General features: G+C 44.9%; 1 protein-coding gene across 3 annotated transcripts in view; it reads right to left on the bottom strand.

Moving 5' to 3' along the window:
* Nucleotides 1–25,564, bottom strand: part of LOC116845537 (Krueppel-like factor 14) — a 435,757-nt gene that overhangs the window by 96,388 nt on the left and 313,805 nt on the right. The gene's annotated exons all lie outside the window — the stretch shown is intronic.

A 25,564-nucleotide genomic window follows, 5' to 3' on the forward strand; every position in this document is an offset into this window, starting at 1 on the left:
AAGAAGTGCGAGAATGGGTGGACGAATGGATTGCTTCGAAACAAACATCGTTTTATCGAGATGGTATCGCCCAGTTGCCAGAAAGATGGCAAAAAGTTGTAGAAAGTGATGGAAAATACTTTCATTGAAATAATTTAAATAAATTTTTTACAATAAATGCTTTTTCTCAGTATTTTTTGGGCGGAAACTAAGTTAAGGTCCTAATAGATATGTTTTTTGTTAGATCACATAATATATTATATTTATAATTGCGATTCAATTGAATAACATTCACATCTAACTCTAAGACCCGGTATTAATAGTGGTTACTTGAAACTCGCTTCGAACGAGATAAAAAAAGATATTTGAGAGAGAGAGAGAGACAAAGTTGAGAGTCAGATATGAATTTTTCAGTGGAATCGCGATTGCAAACATAATGCACGTGCATCATGTAGTTCAACAGAAAAATTCAGATCTAACTCTAAATCTGACCTTTCTCTTTGAACCTCACCTAAGGCTGTTTGAAACAACGACTATTAATATAGGTCTCAGTGCGATAATTATTGAACAAGGAGGCTCGAATAGGAACGTCCCTTCGGGATGAGTCACGTGGCGAACGCGCGTCGCTACACCTGCGCGCCGGACGCTTTCCTTTTACGTTTATAATAATTGTTCCCCGGACTGCGTGGGTTGAGTCATTAATTCCGAAGCCTGGCATTCGTGGAGGAACAGCGAGCGCGCGCGGTGGTATGCGCCGTAATGATGAAGTCAGCAAACAAAGCTCGGCCGAACACCTTCGAGTGCAATAATTAAAGAACGCGCGCGTCGGGTTCCCTACTTAACCGTTCACCGTTGCGATCTACGTGGCACTCCACGACGACGTAATCGAGAATTAGTCACTAGTATCGCGAATTTTTTCGCGCAGTTATCGCGATTGCACCGAGCCTCTTTCAAGTTTCTTTGTTTCCAGCGCGATATCCTTTTCCATCCCATCTCGATAACCCGCGCGAGATTCTCGCGAAATATTAAATTCTCCACTCATCGGGATTACACCGGTGAAGTAAAAATTGCAGAAAAGAAGAGCGTAACGAAACGAACGACAGACGGTGTGAGATAAAAAAGAGCTCTAGTTCCGATGCCATTGCGCTGTCGTTTGAGGGCGCTACGCGATATCTCTCTCGCTGAAATTTTTGCATAAGCCAGCGGAAATTATAATTCTTCATTTCGTTTCGCGCTCTTCTTTTCCTCTTCCCGTTATATTAACGCCGGGCTCTCTTCCTCTCTTTCTCTTTCTCTCTTCTACAATTTTTATTCGACCCGGCAGAGCTACCCTGCTGATACAATCCGACTCCATCTCGCGAAACGCATCGAGCTCTCGGCGCGGAACGCGCGGCATCGCGTCCCGGCATCATCAAGCTTCCATATAAACGCACTTCCCTTCTTTCCATTTCGCATTCACGCACGCCTCCCGGCTATATCTCACCCGGCTCGGCTCGGGGATCGTTCCCGAGTTTTCGCTATCTCTCTTTCCTTCTCTCATTCTCTTTCTTCTTTTCCTTTCTCTCTCTCTCGTCCTCGTACTCACGCGGACATACCCTCTCACGATCGGACATCGACGCGCGCGACGCGCGCGATCTTAAAACGGGATTTATCCCCCGACGTAAAATTCAATCTTTTCTACGGCAACTACGGGGTTTCCCATCGCCATTGCGGCGACGGCGGCTCTCCTCTATCGTATCGTCGGCTCGTATCGGCTCCCACACGAGCCGATTATTCCGCAATCGGCGAGAGCGCGACGACGCCTTTCTATACACCTGCGCCACCGCGCACGCCGCTCGGTATCTCTCGCCGCGGATTCTTCTCTCTATCTCTCTCTCCGCCTTCGGCCTCTTGGCACCCGGTGAGAAGAGGAGGAAGAAGCAGAAGAAGGAGGAGAGAAGGAGGAGCGGATAGCAGAGCGGTGTCGTTTATTCCCGTTTAAGTAAAGTCTCAAGGCGACGGGACCTTGCGCACACAAATCAGTCAACCCTCGTGACGAAGCCACTCTCCGCCGAGGCGTCCAATCCATCTCGGTGAAATCACCCTCCTCCACCGGCTCCGCTCGGACGCGTCCTCCTCCGCGTCCTCGTCCTCGTCCTCCTCGCGCCGGACACCGTGAGAAAAGCGATCGCGCCGCCGTAGCCGATGCACAAGGCGCGAATGCCGATACGACGTGCGCCTTTTCGCGCTCCCTGATATTCGCCTCGTTTATTTGCGTGCGAACAATGACGCCGCGTGTTGCGCCAAGAGTATCCCCCGATCGATGTAGTTTACCCGTTGATCGTTGATTGAGGCTCCCGATACCTCGCCGCAACCATCTTGATATATGACGTCAAAAGCGAGAAAAGGGACGATCAAAATTCCTGCAAAGAGTACGTCGAAGATATTTTCCAAAAAATGACATTTGCAATCGACGAAGCACACTACTAAAGTACTCGCAACACTTCCTTTTCCCCTCAATAAATAATCGGTAAATAATCGTAAAATTAACGTGACAAAATAATGAGGAAATGTATATTTAAAAAAAGACTACATATATTAATTTTACGGTTGTTTATTACTTATTAAAACTTTTTGCTTTCCAAAAAGGAAGTATTTGGAGTATTTTAGAAGTGTGCTTCATCGATTGCAAATGTCACTTTTTCGATATATTTTTTCATTTCAACGTGTACTTTGCAGAAATTCTGGGCACCCATTTTCTTGCTTCTGACGTCATCAATCAAAAGTTTTCCGTGGTGAGCAGTTAAGAGCCTCAAGAGACCTCTCGCGAGGCCGATTTCTCGGAAACTTCGCGATGACCAAATTATTCCGACAGAATGTCCTTACAGCAAGTCCACGCGAATTTGGTGTCAGGAAATCGCGAGTGTACACTCGCAAAATTGTCTGGCCGTTCGCCACGGCGACAATAAACTCGAAGATCTGCTTTTGTTTCGGTTATCATAATGTCCCAAAGTCGGCTCGGCGGTTGTGCGTGTCGGACAGTAATAAACGTAACTCAACGGGCGCAAAATCCGGCGGCACTCCCTTCGGTTCGCGCGATTGTGCCCGCTGATACGCGAAAAGTAGGTGCACTTTCGAGCGAGAGAGAGAGAGAGAGAGAGAGAGAGAGAGAGAGAGTGCGAGTGAGAATCGCGTTAAAAGAGGGAAGAGAGAGAAAGAAAAGGAAGAAAGGAGGTGCGGTATAATCGGAATGCATTTAAAAATCAAGGACGGTCGCATTAACGCCGCGCGGCGACGAAAGTGCGCGCGGCGAGAGTTTATCGTCGTCTTTTCCCGCCCGACGGCCCAGAGACCCCATAAAACCAGAAATCCCGCGGTGACATCGAGTCCTTTTTGTTGTCCGCCAGGAAATTACCTCTCCCGCGGCTACGGCAGCAGGACCATCAATTTCCGATAATTCCACCTGGCCGAGCGTTAATGGATTAAAGTAATTTAGAGCATTATTTCTGTCGCGCGCCACGAATATTCGCGAATCGCTATCGCTCGCACTCGGTACAGTAACTCGCCACCGATGACGACGACGACGAGAAATCGCTCGCGGCTTTAGCTCTCCTCGTTGACGCGATTGGATCGTACGTTAAACGAGGAAATTCATGAAGCCGTAAGAAGAATCGCGCACGATAAGGAGGCAGAAAAGAGGGACGGCCTCGGGACGAAAATCCGTCACGCGAAATAAATTATGCCGTCTCGTTTAAACGAGAAATATCTACCCGTTAATGGGGCGAATCGTGCGACTCGTAAATTAGAGCCAATAACCACACGCAGTTTCGCCTGTTTTAACGCGCGCTGAGACGATCTTTTTTGTTAATGAAAAAAAGAAAGAGACAGCAACGACGGGCGGATAAAAGTGGCGTATCGACGGAGGCGAAGACTTATTCTCGCCTGTTCGCTCATGAAGCGACGAAAATCGCAGGCTGCTAATGCGCGTCCGACAGGCCGGGGATACAACGAAGGAGTCGCGGTAGTGGCGCGATCGCGCGTCCGGCTGGCAGTCGCCAAATTGCTTCGGGATGGGATACTCGTGTACTTGCTACTCGTGAAGATAAAGGAACCGTCAGTTGCCCGCGCCCGACGCAGGTTTCATGCGCTCTCACGGCGGAGATGGTCGCGCGCTAATTACACTCGTAAAGATTAATTAGATTAACGTTAACCCGTAACGCCGTAACTGCTAACACCCCGCGCGCCACCGCGGCCAGCCTGCGTGTATCATTGAGATACGAGCCGTCGTGTCGGGGAAGCTCTTTATAAGAGCATTAAAAAGGATATGGAGATTTATGAGAAAGAGGGAGAAAGATAAAAGAGAGAGAGAAAGAGAGAGACAGAAAAAAAAGCACGTAGTATCTCTCGGAAGCAAAGTTGTAAAAATATCAATCAAATCGTTCTCAATTTAATAATTAATTGGAACAAATATGCTTTAGTCCAACTAATTAACGATTTCAGTGAAATCAATCGACGAATATTTCACTTGACGATTGATTTCAATGAATTCAGTTAAAGACCGTTGAATTGACAATCGATACCAGCGAATCAAAGATTATTCGATTAACAATTAAACTTGGCAAATTTAATTAGAGGCGGCTTAATTGACGATTGGTATGAGCAAATTCAGTCGATTGAATATCTCATTCGCTTATATCGATCGTCAATCGAGCGGTCTTTGATGAAATTTGCTTGCAATAAAGTTCAATTATTAATTGAACAATTCAATGAAATCAATCGTTAATCATACGTCATGGTCTTCAACTGAATTTGCTGAAATCAATTGTCAATTAAACGGTCTCCAATTAATCATTTCATATTAATCATCATTTGAACACGTTTTTGTAATTAAAGAAGTAATTAATTACTCGCAACTTTGCTTGAAATAATTGAAACATCCGTTGCTCATCTGCAAAGAACATCTACGTAGATCCGTCAATTCCTCTTTCAGTATTTCGCGAATGCGAGTCTTTCGAAACACAAATATCGCGATGCATTTAGATGCGGTTTCATCACGTCGCGGTGACATCATCATCATCATCGCCAAAATCACACATAATAACCTAATCAAACGCGACGCGACAAGCTCCATAATAACGGTCCTCTCGCGGAGCGTTCTTTGAAAAAGCCACCGCTGCTTTTCAGCTCGTTACAGTGACACGTATAATCGCACCGCGGCAGCGCGTCGTAATTATGCTAATGACGACGCGTCCGGTAACACGCGTGATTATACCTTTCCGCAGAGATTCGCGCAGTCACTACGCGGTATATATCGAGCGTAACGCGGATGTCGCAGACGACGGGGAAAAAAGGAGCGACGACGAGTGAACTCGCGTGCGCGAATTACAGCGTTGGACAATCTTACACGAGTGTGAAATTCTTTCTTACGATGCTGTGTACTCTCGATTTCCTTGAGCGAAATCTCACTGAAAATTCACTCGAAGCGATAGCGAAGATATTGCCACTTGGAATCGTAACAATAAATGTCTCATTCGATCTTCCAATTGACTGAAGTGAATTTATTCATGTGACGGTGGAATACATCAAGTTCCACTCTTTGATTTGGAGTAAAGATATCCATTGAACGATTTAAAGGGAATAGTTGACACTTAAGTGAGCGACACATCACTCGAATTCGACTCATCTGTCGCTTTATACACTCTGAGTGAAATTTTTGTTCAAGAAATTTTAAAATATTTTGAGAATAACATAAACTGAATTATATCGGTATCCTCATTGACGATCTAGGAAACCTGGTCTTTCATGAGATCAGCATTGCAGTTAAATTGCCTTGCCTTGCTCTATGATTCCAAAAGAAATCTTCACAATTGAAACTGTGAGCAATGCTGTTAGTCACAAAAAATCAGCTTTTTCTAGAGTGACGATAACTAAGAAGATATCGACAATTGCGTAATTTATTCTCTTTCTATAAAGGAAAAATATTATAGTAAAAATTACAAAAAAGTTTTGTAATTTTTTGAACCATACAGAAATTATAGTCGAAATTACTATATATTTGTTTCAAAATGTTAGACGCGCTTGACTATTTACTACAAAATTATTGCAATTACTTGAATATTTTTATATCACATATTTGATAGATTGTCAAATTTACTATTTTTTATTGTAGCTTGTACTACAACGTTGGTACAATTCAGCCTTGCAAAAAATATTGTAAAATCGACTATAATCTCAACGTAATTTTTACGACGATATTTTCTTCCGTTACTCTAAGAAATAACAAAATTTAGTATACGACGCGACTGTGTAAACCATACTCGGCGATCGACCGACACTAGCGAATGATCCTTCCGAAAACAAGAACGGTCGATCGGAAAGGTACTAGAGAAGTTTAAAGAATGACAATCGAGAGTGCGCACGCGGCCACGGCGGAGAACGATACTTGACTTCGATACTTTTACCATGGCCGAGAGCGAGTAAAATGCACACGCAGCCTTGTACCAATTGGGATCGGTATCGGCGTCGCGTCGCGCGCGCCACGATCCCTTTTACAATGTTCACCGTCGTGTACACAAATGAAATCGCCCAGAACAGCGGACAAAAATGTGGGTCTCTGCCGTATTCGAGCTCACCTCGCGAGTATATCCGCGCAAAAACTAGATCCGCCATATGGAGCCAGGCGCTGCGGAAAAACGCCGTTTTATAAACGCGCCTTCTCTAACGTCTCGACACGTTCCCTCCCTCCCTCTCTCCCTCCCGCGCGTTGTTTACCTCTACAGATCGTACGCGGTGTGTACGCGAGACAAGATTTACGCGTCGTTGCGAAAATTCTCACCGCATATTATCGGCTGAGGTGAGCAGAGAGAACGTTCAGTGGCACAAAAATTTGCTGCCATTATCGAAAATTGCGAGAAATGTCGCACATTATTGATACCATTCCTCTCGTTAATATCGTGAATAAGACTTCTGTTCCTTTATAACGATTGCAACTCTCGGTTGATGACGTCACAAGCGAGAGAATGCGTGCCTAAAATTCTTGCGAAGCGAAATAAAAAGACATGTCCACAAAGTGATCCTTGGTGATTGAAGTGATCGACTGAACATATTTATCAAGTATTCCGAAAACTTTCTTTTTGTTCTAACAATCAATAAATAGTCGTAAAATTAACGTGATGCGCCTTTCGTTTTAGTATCTTTTCTTGTGATTTTGTCACGGGGTGAAAGTGAGAGGAAAGTTTTCGGAATAATTGACAAATACGCTCAATCGATCACAAGGATTGGATTGGGCATCTTTTATTGCGACGTATCCCACGAGAATTTTGGGCACACGTTTTCTCTTCTACTTTTACTTCTGACTTCTACTACTACTTCTACTTCTCTTCTATTTCTAACGTCATTAATCAAAATGGCCTGTCTTCTTCTCTCCTTGTGTCTGGAAAAGCGAGAGAAGCGCGTCTTGGGTTGTCCTGCATTATCGTGTCTTCGTTTAAAGACGTAATCTAGGAGTAATCTAAGAAGGTCCGGGAGTATTAGGTTTCGCATCTAGCGAATCGCGGATAAAATCAATGACCGAGAGCGCGCTTTTAAGGACGCTCATAAAATCCAGCCCCCGAGTATGATCCTGTCTCTCCCTTAACGGTACGCACACATCGCGCGCGGCGCGCGCGTCGAGTAAGCGAGCGAGAACGAGCGAAGGAAAACGCAACGCGTTCTCGCGAGTGGTAGCGATCGTTTGACGGTCGTTTGGCGAACGGTCCCGAGCAAACGCGCGATAAACAGAGTTTGGAGACGCGCGAAGAGTACTCGCGCGGAACGAGTCGAGCCAGCCGAAGGCACCAACAACGAGGCGACATGCGCACCGATAACAACCAGGTGTAAACGTTCGATTCCAGCCGCGAACGCAAAGCGCACACGGAAAAGCGCGTGTGGAGTCGCGTCCTACGACTCTAATCCCGTAAGTTGCAGGACTGTAATACTTATGGTGAGCGTCGCGCGTGACGGATATATGCGTAATACGTATTCGCACGTATGTGCGCGAGGAAACGCGAGAGAGAAAGAGAGGAGGAGGCCTAAGCGCAAGATAACTATAAAGATATGGAGTTAGGGAGATGGTGGCGCGCGCGCTCGGTGAAGCTTTAATCAATAAGCTAATAGTTCCGCGCTCGCGCGCGCGCGCTACCGTGTGGCATTCTGACCCCCCGTGCGAGAGCGGTCGGGTAGTCGGTGGGAAAGAGACAGACAGACAGACAGACAGACAGACAGATAGAAAAAGAGAGAGAGAGAGAGAGAGAGAGAGAGAGAGAGAGAGAGAGAGAGAGAAAGAGGAGAGAAAGAAAGAAAGGAAAAAAGGAAAACGTCCGCGCGCGCGCGGCGTCGGGCAATAACCGTAAAACCGGCTTTTAATGTTCCGCACGCATCGAGCTATCGTGCATCGTGATCGGACATTTTCAGAACCTCTTACCGGCGCGCCGTACCGGACGGGCACGGGCTCGTGCGAGTATATCGCCGCGGTTTCGTTTCACGTCCGCGCGTTTTCTCTCATAACTTCTCAACTCCGAAACCTCTCGATACCTTCGACCGTGCCCGCGCGCTGCGCATTAAGCCGGCATATCCGCACCGAGGATCTGCATATCCTTAGAGCGCTATCCGGACACAGCCTCCTCCTTCTCTTCCTCCACCGTCGATCGGTCGCGAACGTCGAACGCGCGAATAACTCGGGATCCGCCGCGTTCTCGATCATGTTCCTTAGCGACGCCACTGCGTCGTTAGAAACCGAATCGTGCGTTTACGCAACGCGACGTTAGGATGAATTTATCGCACGCTGGACTAATCGGGTGCAATGGTGAACGCGCAACGTGATCGGGCGCGATGCACCATGCATCTATATTGCGCCTTCGACTGGATTTATTTAACAAAAGTTTACTTCACGGAAGAATTCTCAAATATTTATATAGTCGCGTGTGTCTGTATAGTCGCGTGTGTAGATGTTAAATGAAATATTATAATTACTTAAAATCACATTTCACACGAAGAGAATATTAATATTTCTATTTTTCACATAAATTTTCTTCAATTTTGCTATGCTTCTAATAGTAAAAGAAATAGACTGTCAGTCGAAAGACAGTCAGAAGATCTACCTTGCTAAAGTGCACAGTAAATTTCGCTAGGGACTTTGTAAACTTTTTGGTAGTACGTACCACAGTTTCTGAAATACAAATGACATGTATAAAATGAAAGAACAGAGTCAATTACTACCGAATGACAATCTATTGTCTCGAGATTTCGCAGCAATTCTGCTCGAAAATGATCTCGGTGCAGGGAATCGCGGACCGGTCTCCATTGACGGAGAATTCGAACATTGGAACAGTTCAATCAAAGCCAAGTCAAATTTGGTCAAGTTAAATCAATGAGGCACGTATTCCTGTCCATGAATGATTTTCTTCCAATCGTGCCAGCGAAGAGGCGAATCATCGAAACGGGCGTCTAGCTATGAGCGGCGCAGCGCGGTTTATAAACGTTTCGAAGCCGTGCATTAGACATGTGCCTCGCACTTACGCTAACGATCTCTCACGCTCCGCGGTTGCGCGTTTTATTATACGTTCGCGAACACTCTCCAATTATCATAAGTAAATTGCAACTTTGCGGGCACGATAGCTCGTGTTGGCCGCCGCAGATTACGACGCGCAAACTCGCACGCTGAACGGCGGATTAATTGCCACTCGACAGCCACTCGGATCCCTCGCGCGCCCCTCATTGTTAACGATTCCTGCGCGGATTGCTCCATCTTATTTAATCGAGGATACGCAATGCGACGCGATAATAACGATAATAATCATCATCGTCATAATCATCCTGCTGAGGACAAGCGACTTCTCCCTTCCGACGCCCAGGCTCATCGTCCGCTTTAATCCTCCAATTTATTCAAACGGCCACTCCCACACAAACGAGTAATTAATTAAACGATTGACAAGAGCCCTCTCGACACGTTACGACATGCGGATGGCATTAATAATTCGTGGCAATTTCGTTTGGACGTTTGCTTCGCGGCTGAAAGGCACATCTCGCCTTAGTCGGCGATTTCATGCCTAACTCTAATGACGAGATGAAAAATTGACTAAGGGGAAGCATAACCACGGAAAAGATGAGGCGTCCTTCAGGAAACCGTATCCGAAACGGTCGGTTTATTCGGCTCCGAGGCAGAAACGGGTCCGTTTAAATGCAAATACATAATCCCGTGGAATACACTGTCGCGCGATACGGCCGAATAAAAACGTCGCTGGTTTAATTGACGTTACGCAAGGCAGGTTAAAGGAGAAAAAGAGAGAGGAAAATCACGCCGGCTCAGCGTGGTAGAGAAAAAGGGAGAAAAAGAAAGATGAGAGAGAGAGAGAGAGAGACCGCCGCGGTTAGGCGACATTTAGGGCTTTCTCTCGAAAGGTCCAAGTAAAAAAGAACGACTACGTGAGGGGACCGCGCGCGGGCGGGGGTAAATGAGCAATCTCGATGACAGGCGCGTGGCCTTTTACAGGGCGGCGATCGCGTTCATTTACATTTACAACGCACGCCACTGCCTTATACGCTGCTCATCCGCGCGCCCGATGACGTTTCTCCCTCACTCCTTTCTTTTTTCGCCAACGTGCCACAAAAACGGCATCCGGCCTGCCCCCGCCGCGCCGGCTGTGAACGGTACTACGTGTACTCTCGTGGAAATTGACCATGTCGATCGTTCCAGTCTTGAATTTTCGGCCACAGATCATAAATCGTCTTGAGCCACCTCGACGGATTTCTTCAGAGACGAATACATATACAATTTTTCTTTTCTAATCCAAGCATTGTCGGCAATGTTATAAGTACTGTGAATGAACATTCGCCACAAAATTCCACGAGAAGCAAAGTATACATACAGCACAATGTGAGAAGTTTTTTTTGTTGAAGTCGGTTAAAAACGGAAATCTCATCGGAAATCACATGATTGACATACAGATGTCATATTTATGTCGCTTTAACCCTTTCGTGCCTCCGGCTTTCCCAGAAGATATGCATTTTACATGGAGACGGTTCTATAGGTTTTTGGAGGCGCTGATTTCAAATCAACTATCAAAATTGAAATTCAAAATGGCGGACTCAAGATGGTGGTTATGAAATGCTGAAATATCGATTTATTCAAAATAAAAGTTTTAATTATGTTTTTTTCTGTATATTAATTATAATTCGAATGTCAAAATTTCGAGTCAAGATAATATATTTCGGATAACTATTACAAGGAACTTCTGAGTATATTGTTGCCAGTATGCAAATATGTTCGCAAAGTTACGAAAAAACGACCGCCATAGTATACAATAGCACTGGTGAAAACACAAGTGTTTTTTAATTGATAAAGCTGTCATGCACTGCTGTCAAACTTTAAGTATATAATTAGCATTAATTCAATGAATTTTCGACATAATAAAAAGTTATTCTTTACTACCTAAAAGTTGGATTTTTCGCAAAGTTTAAATAACTATATTTTACTGAAAACATAATATTGCAAAGTGTGCGATAGTTTGTACATGTAGCTTGAACCTTTATCTTTAAAACGAGTCAAGGTAGAAGTCGATAGGACTATTTGTTTAAAAGTTATAATGATTTTTGTAGGTGAGACATATATGTCTCAGAGACACGAAAGGGTTAAAATGAAATTATTTCCTCCTGATTTCAAGAGATTCGTCCCTATAGGGGCTACATATCGAATTTTTTCTATGAAAACAAATCAATCTCCGATTTTTCGACATAAGAAGATAGCGATGTTTTATGTGAATGTCAGCAGTAGGGGCGCGAGATAGCAGATAGTCACGGAACATCTTTCACACGCGAATGGGAAAATGGGCAACGCCGTAACCAAGTAGCATATGATGGATATGATCTTTGGTAGCGTATGAGAGAGTACACACACCTATACTTAAGTCACGCCAAAGAAAGCGAACCGGTTCCCCGTATTGTTTTCTTTCGCCACTCTACGTAGCCTTTTAGACACGCGTAATAAAAAGAAGCGCGCTGCCGAGGATTAATCTTCTATGCGTCTTGCCGGAGCCAATCTTACTCGCGTTATGGCGAAGACCATCCTTCTTCTTGATGCCCCGCATAATGCGCGCTACTCAATTGAAATCGTTAAAATCTAATCGCACGTAGCTCTCTTGGGCGCGTTTAGCTCATGCGGAATATTACTGGCCGAATATAGACCACCCATCGGATCCGTCAAACTTTCTTTCTCTCTCCTTCTCCCTATTCGCGATTTTTTGTGCAACAGATATTTTGATGCGCACCTAAATATCAAAATTTGATTTTGTAGATATGCAAGATCCGCCTTCTCCGGTCACAGATAGGTTCATATAAACATTTTGCAAGCAAGACATTTCAAAACAAATAATATAATAAGAGTTAAAAATAATTAAATATTAATTATATAATCAAATATTCTACCATGCTATAGATATAGCTATATTATTATAGTATTATTCGCGTTGCATTTTTCCTTAGGGTCAGTTTTTTCACACCTGGCACAAATAATCGCGAAGTAACCGCTTTATGAATTATTTTTTGGAAGAATCGATAAGAACCGCCAGCATTGTTAATCCTTTAAAAAGTGGACGCCAGCACGGATCATTCGCGATTGTTCCAACGCGAAGTCGGAGACCGGCTCTCGACGTACACAGTAAATAATCGTAAATCACATCCTGATATTGGCCCACAGGCTAGTCGTAAATAAAATAAAAATACACGGAACAGACGTAGATCGTATAGCCTCGGCAAGTACAATGCGCGCGCGCACACATATACAAAAGCATGGCACATTTTTCGCGTTTGCGCGACGGCAACGCGTATATACACATAGATGCAACGAAACAGCTGTAGGATGCGGCACCGCTCTACAATTATCCGGAGAACCAGGCTAACTCGCGACGTAAATTTTGCCGTGTGTCCTGCCGCGAGGCAGCAATACATGATCGAAGGATAATTAGCCGCTAATGGCGGCCGCTCGGGCGGCCCGCCAGTAATTTGAATCATTTTGTCGTGCCGGTATTAGTAATTAGCGGACTCGCGTGCGGCTTCGGTAGCGCCGTCGTTTATCAAGCGCAGTTTATTGGAATCCGATGACTTGCGCAGAGTCGGCGAGCAATTTACGACAGTCGTTATTAACATCGTTACCGGCGATACATGGGCGATCTTTGCGCAGGGAGCAACCCCGCGCGTTGCAATGATGCAACGACGTGACGTCGACGCGGTAAACGACGCCCTCGCGTCTTGACGTTGCAGCTGGACGTTAATCTCGAAACCCTAAGCACGGGATTTATTCAAGTGAACTTTTATATTATTTCGAAAAAATTATATTTTTTCAGTATATTGTCTGATTTCAATATTATAACTTTCAAATTTCAATATTATTTCAATATTATAACTTTTATTCAAGCAACTGCATGTTTCCAATATTTAAAGAATATTGTATTCGCAGAGATTATATTTCGCAAGTATATCTCTGAATTTCGAGAATGTAACTTTTCAGGAAATTGTTCAGGATATCATTTTTTGAATTTCAAGATTTTTCTTTTTCGATACACGTTCGCCGATTTAAGAGCGGACTGCCCTCTCATCGCTCGCTGGTTCGCTTGTTACATCGCGCATTAATCGATTATTTGAACACTCTACGCGTAGACGGTTATTATTTACGCTTGGGTAGCCGCTATATTATTAGTGTTTCCCCATGAATTATACAACTTGTACAATTTGCACGAGTTGCAAGAGGGAGGGGTGGGGACAGAGGAAGGGAGGGAACGTTGTATTATATTCGTATAAAGTCCCGACATTACCCGCGAAATTCCCGGCGATGTGATGCAGCACGATATCCCGCAGGTTCGATCGCGAGACTCGCCTCGATATTACATACGATATACATATTTTACGATGTATTAACGGTAGCGAGAAATCGGTAATTGCGCGCATTTACCACGCCGGGCTGCTGTCTGGAACGAGTTACACATTCTGCGAGTGTCGGTTTAATGGGAGGCAGCCGCGTAGCGCTACACGGCGAGGATCGAGAGCCGAAAAATTGCGGTTATAATCATTGATTAAACTTATCAGTACGCTTTTAATACGAAACGAACGGGAAGAACACAATAATGAGACAGCTGGCGGCGGGCTGTCGCGGCTATTGCAAAACTTTAGTCTCTCTCTCGCAGCGGCCGCGACCCCTGTTACATAATGTCGAACACAACTGCGAAAAGATTCGCTCGCCGTCTCACGTCGATTCACCCTGACGTGCATTCCACTCTGACTTACACCTTGGAACATTTTAGAAAAATTCAAAAAACATGCACATAAATGCCGCGATTTCTTGAATTGAGTCATGAGAATGAAAAATTTAGAAGCTCTCTCGTATTCTCACGCGACCTGAAACGTCGCGGAATATTTCTGAAATATCGGTTTGACAAATTTTTCAGGGATTCATGCATAACGCCAAAGTTCGAAAGTAACAAAAAAAACAATAAATTGTGATTTACGAACCCCGCGCAGCTTTTCGTTCGCTCTACCCTTCGCTCGACTGTCTCCGTTCATTCCGCTTGCACCGCGCCGGGAAGCGCACGAATTACGCATCTCGCAATATCAATTTTCGTACCCAGTACATTCGGCCGCGGCATGATGACCGATAATGATGGTCATTACAACGAAGTATGCGCCTTCGTATTCCCGCGCTTCTTGTAACCTCATAACAATCCTGACATAAACGATCGCCGTGTGTGTGTGTGTCCTGGCCATTTTTTAATTCCTTTCTCTTTTTTTGTGAATAAACTGTCTTAATTAAGATCGTGCCTGGGCTTACAGGCGCGATTCTGAAGAACCTTCGACTCATGAAAATAAGAGGGCGGGGTGATAATGAGCTTCGTCGATCAAAATAAAATGACACGCGCGACGAGTAATCCCTACCATTGTCGGATTTCAACATATCCGAGTGTCGTAGACACTTCAAGAAGGGAAATACGGTGAGACGTGTAAAAAGATTCGAGTTTGACGACGAATTTTCTAGCTGCCACAGTAATCACATTCGCGCTTCCCTTCCGCGAGAATCAAGCGGAGACAGCGTGGAAACTAAGATCGGCGAGGGCACGCGCGTTCCCCCTGAAAAGAAGAAAATCGCAATATTCTTACCGTTACGGGGCCCTTGGACGAGAATGAGGCGTGTCACGAAAGTCATTTGTAACACGTAACCCTCTCGGGGAACATAATATACTTAAGACGGATAAAATGCCGCGTAAAGTACGTGAGAATTTAAGCGATCGGCGGGCTGCGAGAGTTCTTCTGACGAGATTTCACACAGGATCTTGACTGGACGAGTCCCGCGTCTCGCAGCGCGCAAAGACTTATGGCCTTGGCGCTTAATATGCAGCGGTAAGTCATTAGGGTAAATCGACTATTAGATTATCAAGATACCGCCGAGGCGGCGCAGCGACGTCTCTTTTTCGATAATCTAGCCGACGTACTCGCACTTGCACTCGCGCATTCGCGCGCGCGCACGATCTTAACGAGCCGCGGACGATGCGGTTGCGACAGTGCAACGGACGGATATTTATCACCGGCGTCGCCGGGACACACGCGGAAAAGTTCGCCGCCGATAATTAAACCCGGGATTTATTATCGCGCTCTTCATTGTGGCGCTAATCTTTCGCCGCACTTGGATTTATCGCCCAGGCCGAGGGAGAGACCAGCCGGCGCGCCGTACTCTCCAACGAATCGCTTTTTAATACGGTGTCCCGGCGACTCGTCCCCGTGAAATAGCCTTCGTACTCAGAGCGAGTTGGCGCGATCTACGATACTCTTCAGTCGTCTGAGACGTTACGCGTCTTTTAACGAGATAGTCGTTCCAAGTATCGGCTTGACGCGCAACAGATTCGCCATTCCTCTGCTAAATTCTCGCAGGAGGTTTGGGTATTGACAGAGAAATAGCAAGTTCTCGTTTTAGATGTCTAAGAAAAAAATATCCAGTCGATGTTGCTCATTTTATTCAAAATTATTAATCCTTCAAAGCTACATACGAAAAAATATCGCTCCATTACTAAGAAATGCGATTGCTCAGTTTAATTTCCTTCTTCTAAGTAATGGCTATTTTTAATAAAAAATATTTATACAAAGAAAAAAGTCTTAAAAAACATAATCTTCATAAATTTGAAAAAAGCTCATTATCATGTACTCAAAAGAAGAACCATCTTATTCTCTTTACAAAAATATTATAAAAGTATCCAAGAAAAAGAGATGGTTCCACTAAGCAACCCGAATTTTTGTTTGAATTTAATATTCTTCATTGAAATATTAAAATCTCTAGGATTCAGAATGCACTTTAAATAAACTTGATGCTTGTGATAAACTTGCAAACTTATAAAATACCTGAAACAAGTAATATTTACTCGAATGCAATATGCATTGTGAAATTATCTTTCTGTATGCAGATAATTTACTTTTACATCTACTTAATTACTTGATCATTTTATATTTATTCGTTACGTGCTTTTTAAAGCTTTTTACGCTGATCAAATTGAATGTTCTTTTTTATATTAATAATAGATCAAAGCGTCACTCAAGCTACACGACACGTTACCGTCACGACATAAATAGCGCTGGAAAGTCCCCCCGCCTAAGTAGACCTTCATTGAACGGAGTTATCGCATTTGCGCGAGCGTGCGTCCGCACAGCCGACGCTTTGTAGACACGCCAGACGATTTTCGCAAAATGAATCTTTCGTAATTACGCGGAAAGCGGTGAGCTCGTTTCTTGGTCTCGGTGCTCACGCGAGCTTCGGCATCCATCAACGTCGTCTTCGGCATCGGGCCGTGGAATGCCGAGAGGAATTGTGCGCCATCGATAATAACTGTCCCACGATCGGCACCGACGCGAAAAAGGTCTCCTTCGCTACTAATAACGTCTTATTAGCACGGCCGCGGTGACACATGAAGGATGACCGTAATGAGGCCCTTTACATCTTAACGTGACAAATTGCGATTGCGCACGTTACGTCTCGCGGAATCGTGCGTGCGTGCGCGCTCATGTATTCGTGCAAATGCGTGAACGCACGGTCGAGCGGGAGAAACCTCGATCGAGTTTTCCAACGTGGCGAAACCGCCGTCGACGAGTGCCATTCGAATATTTTCCAGCGTTGCCCGAGCGGCTCGGTATCATTCTTGGAATGACAGAGAAGTAAAACGCCTTTTTCAAGTCCTGATTTATCTCGCGACTGCGCGTCGAACGGAAAAGGACTTGATTAAAAATCGCATCGTCGAGGAGTGGGAAGTCATTAGAATTGAATTAACGGAATCTTCCGCCGCGTGTTTACTAAATCGCAACTGCACAGAAGTTCAACTGCACTGATTAATATCGACTGCACGTAGCGTCGTTGTAATTAGGCATTTATTGATTACCCGGACGTAACATCTTATTTCAGGCGCGGACATTTGCTTTCTTATCGCTACCTGCCATCGACTACACGTGTTTCGTCGATAAAAATGTTAGGCCCTGTATTCTCGCTGAAACAACAAATATACGACGGCCAAGATCGCGATGCAAGAGGTTTGTCGCGCTCGTCAAATAAAATAAATTGGAATTATGCAATTTCGAAGAAATAGTACTAATTTTTTACAAATAAAATAAACCAATTCGGTATTTTGGTAGATATCCAAGGAAAACTTGCTGTTTTCTTCTTAATACCTAAACTTTCTAAAAAAATTTAATGGAGATTCAATCAAATTTAATAGAAAAGTGAACTTTTAACAGAAATGTAGTAGAAAAATACCAGATATTTTGTACCGAATATTTTGCGCGCGCGCGCGCGCACCTAATAAATAATTTGTTAACCGTCATATGCCTTTTATTGGACGCGCAGTAATAACGACCGCGAGGGAAGAGAAGGGAAAGACCACGGAGCAGCTTAATCTCGTTTATACGAAAAATAAGTAGAATCGAATTAGCGGCTTAACGAGAGCCATTCCTAACGAATCGCGCCGGCGACAAGCGGAGCACCTTTTTGCGCGAAGGCGTGTCGGCCGCGGGACTCTGAGGAGCAGCAACGCCGGACGCAATAACGCCCGGGCCGTGATGAGTGCGATAGATCTCCCGGTAGTAACCGTAACGAACGAGACGGGCGATGGCAGCGGTCTGACAAAGTAGACAATCCGACGATTGCGCGTAACTACTTGCACGCCTCGCGCTCCGTTCACGCGTTTTCTCTACTGGGCGTTAAGAATTTCAGAGATCAAGATCGATGGCAGGATATTGCGTTAAATCCGTGTCCAGCGGACGCGGGGAGCAAGCGGCGTGGAAAAAACTGATGGCAACGCGTTCGGTCCGAATGATTTCTCTGATCGATCGCAAACATATCTCAACGTTGAATATGGAGGATAGATGCAGATTAAATTAACTTCAATCGAACGAGAAAGGGAAACAAATTCGAAAGAATGACTACATTGCGTAATGAGAAAGAAAATATCTAAGAAAGAAAGAAATATTTATTCGGTGCGTATACTAATAACATATTTAATATTCATATGAAATATTTGTTAAATAAGCAAATATATATTTTCTGAAAACCCCTTAGCTTTCCATAAAAGCGATTATTTATTTAAATAAATTAATCTAGATTTAAATAATATATTATTAATATCCACTGAATGAAAATCTCTTTAGATATCTTTTTCTCTCAGTATAATAACGTATTTACTTGTAGCCTAATATACATATTTTTATACTGAGAAAGGTTTCTTTTCAAATGAGAATATATACATTTTTTTAACCTTAGTTTTTCACGAAAGCTATTGTTTATTATATTTAAATGAATAAATTTAGATTCAAATAAATATGATATTATTAGAAATAAATATTTTTGCCTTTTAAGTATATTTTATCTCATAGTTGATTGAGAAATATGAGAAATTCACATCATATGTGGATTCGTATGAGAAATTGCTCGTCAACAAAAACGACATCAATGAAGGAATTTAAAAAATTCCCCAAAGAGAGAAAGAGAGAGAGAGAGAGAGAGAGAAATCTTGTTAACGAAGTTCTACGGTTATACTGAATGGCATTAAGGGTGAAATTTTCCTCCAAGTCGAAATATCGAACGAAGAGATGTTCCGGAGATTCACGCATAGACTGCTGGCGATGCGCAGCGAATTAAAACGGCGATTGCCGCTCGAATTGAATTTCTTGGTGAGTAGTCGGGACGCGACGCGTAATCGGCAACGGTAGGAATAAATGAGGCCGCTCTTGATTATCCCCCGAAGGATCGCGATGCTCTCTCGGCGAGAGAGGAACGAATCGGTAGTGCGCCAACGGAGAGGCGTGTATATCCTTCACGTGACACGGCAACGAATAGCTGGTAGTACCCGGTGAGCGGTAATATACCCGGGTTACATAGTGCTCAGTGACTAATGAACCTTTACAGTCACCTTTACGTCCGACTGTCGACGCAGCGCGACTGGCTGAGTTTATTGCCGATGCTAATTCACGAGTCTCGGCAATTAGAGGCCGCCGATGGGAGCCTCGTGCGCGCGCGCGAGGGGAACATCCTCAGATATTCATCGCGTCGACAGACTGACCCTGGTGTCCCCGCGAGACCCCATCGATTCTCGTCGGCGATCCGCATCGCCATCGATACCACTCGCGCCGGCGCTTATCGAAGTCGAATCGAGATTCAGCGGAAAGAGAGAAGAGCGGTGCTACGTGCGTTGCGTTACGGTACACCGTCCAGGTTGAAGCGCGAAGCATCTCGGGGTCTTTGATTAATTTCAGTGACGAGCGACGCACACGGCTATATGGAACCTGACGTTCGCGTTTTGACTTTCGCAAGCGACTAAAGTTGAGGAACAAACTTATCACACGGCTGTTCTGCACGTATCTCGTGTGCCTTCGTGTTTCTGCATTTCCCAATCACTCGTCATACCGCGCGCTTCTCCATCTTCGTTCCTCGATAATGTCGATCCGCCGATTAGATCGGCCAGTCCTCACCGTAATTCTCCAACCTACATCGCGCGTTTACGCAATCGCGTACGCATACAATCGCACTCACACGACGCCGTGGAACCTATGTCGCTGATTTGCAAGCAGCATCCATCTGTCCGCGTCCGTGGACAAGTCGACGCGGCCGTTACACGTGGAAGGACGAAATCCTTTCTTACGGGCAACGACGGTGCCCACTAAGGGATACGCGCGCGCAAGTGATGGAGATGGCAGGGGCGGGAGCACGGAAGGTCGCGCGGAAAAACCGGTATGCCGGTAGCGCGTACGCCTAATGACGGGGCGCAGCGGTCATCAGGATACGCGCTACAGGCAGCCCGCTTCGGGTTCTCCGCTGACGAAGACGAACGGTGCGGCTGGACGCGACCGCGTGTCTGTCGGAGCAGAAAGCAGAAGAAGCTTGTCGCCGAAAGGAATATTCATATCGCCCGGCAAGCGCGTTTCGAGAAATCGTTAGCGCGGGAACGCGCGTCGCGTCCCCGAGATCCTTGTGGCTGCGAGAACTGCGGCGGATTGCGAATCGTACACTGAGAGAAAAAGTTTTGCTAATTTAACAAAGTACTCGCAACGAATGGTTCATGTGGGACAGCGAATGATCTTGTAGTGAGTCATTCGCTTTGTTACTTTTAATTTGCTGCTCTAAGCAATACTTTTGCAACGGAGACACCTAATCTTGCAACTGTGTCTACATTTATAGAGAAAAAGTGAGTGAGAAAAGCAATCTGAATACTTCACACCCTTCCCTTGATTTCGTCCCTTTGATATATGTTGTGATAACCCAAGTCAACGTTGGATAGTTTAAGTTAGTATCCAATATTTCGGGAATTCGGAGTTGGCTTTTCAGAAAATTATCCCGAATTTCGGTACGATTTCTGTCGGCGCAATGTATGTCCACCACATCGACTCGTTCAGCCGAACACCTCGACGAGTTCCTGGCACGACGAGTCTATAGCTTTCGCAAGGCGCTTTACGATCTCGTAAGAACGCCGTAATCGACGACATTACTCGGCGCTATGTGCAGTTATGTGCGATCGCGTCTAACTCGCCTAGTACGTGTAGTAAGCTCAAGACCTTCGTTAGATGCGCGTGATTACGATACGCATCTACCAGCGCGACAATCTACGGACAACAAAGCACCAGCGAGTCGGGAAAAGATTCGAATACACGGAGTAAACGTAGTAGTAATAAAAATTACATAATATTTTTCTACTTTGTGAGGCTGGCTTATATTGAAAAATTGTAGTATAAATCACTACAGAAATAGTAAATGCGATGATTTACCGAATATACAATATAAAATATATTTAAATAATTGCAAGTAATTTTGTAATAAAATGCCAAATATGTGCATATTTTATACATAATAATTTCGGTTATGATCCTGTATGCTCCACGATGACGAAAATTTTCTTCTAACTTTTACTATCATATTTTTTCCATATCGCGCAAACAAAAAGTCACTTATATCGCGATTAGATCGCGCCTCTAACGAAACATTCTCTTGAAATTTCAATAAAATTATACAAAATTATTATATTAAATTCCAATTAAAAGAAATCACGTAACCTTACTCGCTTCTACTAAAAGTGGATTAAATGGCTATTACTCTTAATTGAATTAGATTAATTCGGCGAGTTGCGCAGCACGACGGGTCTTTCTTTGAGGGAGAAATCAGTCGACCCACCGCGTAGCCAAGTGCCTTCTGTATTCTCGTGGCAAATCATGGACGCGACCGGGCAGAGGCAAGACCGACGAGACGCGGACACGTTTAAGGGTCTCGCCGGACACTCGGGACACATTAAGGCTCGTATCTCGCCTAAAGGGGCGAAGAAAGGCAGGAATCGCGCTCGTGGCTCGCCCTGAGCTTGCAGTACCAGTCGGATCGTTACGCCGCCAGTGAAACGCCGGTAAATAAAACTCAGCGTTTGTCGAGAACGACCGATAACGGTTGAGTGTTCGCCGGACGGTGCGGGAGCGAGGTGTACGAACGTACAGTGTGGGTGCCTGTGCGATTGCACGTGCTCCCTGCCCTCACCCGCGTCCGTACGGTTAAAAAGCTTCGGCGCACAGATCCAACACATAGAAACAGAAAAGGTAGTAATCGCAAACTTCTCGACTTCTTGGGACAATGGGACACGAAAGAGAGAATTGTTGCTTCAAAGAAGCCTCTAAGGGAATATTCGCACCTTGGCAGAAAAGCGGAAAGGCAGAAGCCAATCAGAACTCACGCCGGTGGAAAAGCAGAAACAGTCGACTACTACCTGACCACTATCGCGAGTGGCTTTTACTTTTCTGTTTCCTGCCTCTCTGCCAAGGTGTCAATTTCTTTCTAAGGATAGGAAGTTGGCGTTGAAAATGCATCGGCTGGTTGTGGAGTTTCGTGATAGCGTGTTTATGTTGCAAACGCGGAGAAGTATCGATTAAAAAGATATATATGATCGTCCTTTCGCGGATGCACACATCGTCCAAGGCTCGTTTGCGCTCGACTCATTACGAGCCGGGGAGGGAAACTTCGGGATCAAATCTCGGGCAGCCGGAGGTAGAGTCCGGATGTTTGTCCTCGTACCGACGTTTTACAGCCACGTAAATTTGCCGGCCGATCGCCTCGCGCTCCTAAGCGATTTACGATACGATCTCACGAGGGGCATTTCACCAGGATCGCGCGATGCATGAGAGACACGCATGCTCGGCGGGAACATGGAACCGCGATTTGCGGAATTTCAGATAGCTTCTCTTCGCGAATACTGGGATGGAGAAACAGAGATTTCTGCGAAAAAGCTGCGCGTTCCGCGCGCATTGTCAACATAGTGTGCCATTTGATGTTCGCTCGTGTAAATTCCAATGTAGAAAATTGTTATGTTATAATATTAAGAATATTTATCCCCTACAACGGATTAAGGCGCGACGCGTTCGATGACATTTGCGGAAATAAATTGTATTTATCTCATATAATCAGCTATTTCCAAATTGAATTTCTCTTGGGGCTAAGTTTAACGTGCGCGTTAATTGTTAATCATTTAATTTATTTCTCTAAAACTTAATTTACGTGCAAGATTCTTTAATATCCTGCTAGGAACTTGGATATTTCCCATTAAAATACCGATGAATTTTTGTATCTGATCAAGAAATATCCGATGAGAAATATCGGTTCATAATTTTTTGATCTGTTCGTCTGGTAAAATGCCATTATGATCGAAAGTATCCGATTAAGTTTAATCGGATATCCTGATCGAATATAATTGCTTACTATGGTTTACTATGCCTACAAAGATTCATAATATTCTTACAAAGAATATTCGTACAAAGAATTCGTTTATAATATTCGTACAAAGAATAAATTCATCGATATTTTGATCGGAAATATCTGTTTAATTTTTTATCGAATAATTCCTCTCAATGTAGAAGCCGCCGTTTCTCCGGAAACCGTGAGAAGGACCGTTAAAGCTTTCCCTACGAAACACCGTTGTGTGGTCCCGCAACCGCTCGGTGCCCGGCCTCCTAGTTAGCGTGATGCGGGTCCCGGGTGCACGCTCTCTCACACGCTCGTGGACCCTTCGGGGGACCGCCAGGTAGTCGATCGGTGATTAGACCGGCAGCCTGTTGTTTCCGATCGCTGCTAAATATCTCGGGGAACGGAACTCCTAGTGGATCCTCTGGCGCGTCCCACCAGGTTCTTCCGCTGCGTCCCGCTGTCAGTTTCTTACACGAGTCGCTCGGAAAGCGTCCCCGCGGGCTCTTGCACTCGGAGCGTGTACAGCGAAGTCGGTCAGCAACGGTTGAGCAGGAACAGAATCCCGATCAGTCGTCGGATCGATCGACAGACCGACGTTTACGGGACGTTACAGTATATCAAGTCGCTCTTTATCGACAAAGAGAAGCTCCTCCTAATTCTCTTTTTAACTCTATCGCATTCAAGTAAATAGTACTTTTTTCATCAAGTATTTCAGAAATTTATATATCCGTAAGTCTATCATAGGAGAGGTTTCATCACAAACACGAAGTTTATTCAAAATACATTCCAAATTCTAGTAATAGCATTTCAATCGAGAATATTAAATATTAAATATTAAAACAACGATTCGGTTTTTTTCGACAGTTTGTTTGCTTACTATGCGTAGAGTCAAACAACTTTTCCTTCGACAAAGGTTTATAATATTATTGTACAAAAAATAAATTTTTTTCTTCTTTAAGTATATAATAGAATGAATTTCCTTCAAATTTGCGTGACAACATTTTCAGAGTATTGTTCAAGAAAATATTCTTTGTCGAAGATAACCATTAGTTCCCGAAGAATGAAGATAAATTGAGTGATCACTTTTTTTAGCGGCGGAATGATATTTTTCTGTATGCGCCACGTGAAGCTTTACTGAAATGTAAAACTGAATATCAAGGGATCTTGGAAAATATTGAGCTTGGAATAATGTTATCGAATTTCACATTTTGCTCGTAAATCCTTTCCGAAGCTGTAGGAGGAATGACGATCGATAGGAAGTTTTCATGATAAAAATTCGCGTTGAAATTCAATGCCTCATTATCGTTGCGCGAATGCTGCAACAGGGAGAGCTCGTGTATACGTGGAGCGGCGGGAGGATTATGAAAACGCCGACGCGGAAACCCGTTTAATGGAAACCTAATACGCGGCGCGCAAAGGACAGAGCAACGTTCGTAGAGAATCGCGGCCGCGTAGGATCGGTCACGATTCCGAGTGTCACAGCTATGTTTCGCGTTCCTAACGCACCTACTTCTGGGTCTCGCCGACGCCCGGCGATGAATTCACCACGTCGACAGATCGACATTGTCGCCCTGACAACCTGTCCGTATCCGTAACGTTGAGTAGCTTCGCAAGATGCCCCATCGACACGCGCGATTCATAAAACATGAATCCTGAGGTGAGGGCAGAAGAAACACCGCGCACGCCGATGTACGACACCACCGGAACGGCAGGATCGGCTAACGCGACGCACATAAATTTGTAAAATTGATCGCCACCCGCCATCACGAGTATCTTATACTAATCGTTGGATAGCTTCATCGCGCTCTATTAACGCGCCGCGTCTCTCTCTCTCTCTCTTTCTCTATCTCCCCCTCGTTCTTTCGTCTTCCCTGTTCCGTCCCTCATTTTCCAGCCCGCCGCGAAAGGGTTAGGGACTACGCGAGCATGTAGCATGCATAATCAAGCGGGTACGAGCGAAATTCCTCCCGTGTACGTACTTTCTTCTCGCGCGACGTGCGTCCGTCTAGAGATTCACGCGCGTCACGACAAAATTGCCGCGGCGGACTTTTTCATCGCACCGGCCTAATGCCAACCTGACTTGTCTACCACGGCGGCGACAGTTGAAAATAGTTCCGCGCCGACGAGCCGTGACTAAACGAACGGAAAACGACGGGCAGCCGGACTGACAGCCTATGCACGCGTCATTATCCACTCCAGGTGCGCTCGCGCGCGCGCGCGCAACGTATTTGCATGTCAGCGCGAACACCGCGGCCGCGAGACGCGCGTGACGTCTTGCGTGACGAAAAGGGAAGGAAAGAAAAAAGGAAAAGGGAGAGAAAAAAGAACCCCCTCCCTCTCCCA

This window comes from Odontomachus brunneus, unplaced genomic scaffold, assembly GCF_010583005.1.
Source record: "Odontomachus brunneus isolate Ranch 3 - 2012 unplaced genomic scaffold, Obru_v1 Obru_scaffold_053, whole genome shotgun sequence".
In the NCBI taxonomy this organism is placed as follows: Eukaryota; Metazoa; Arthropoda; class Insecta; order Hymenoptera; family Formicidae; genus Odontomachus; species Odontomachus brunneus.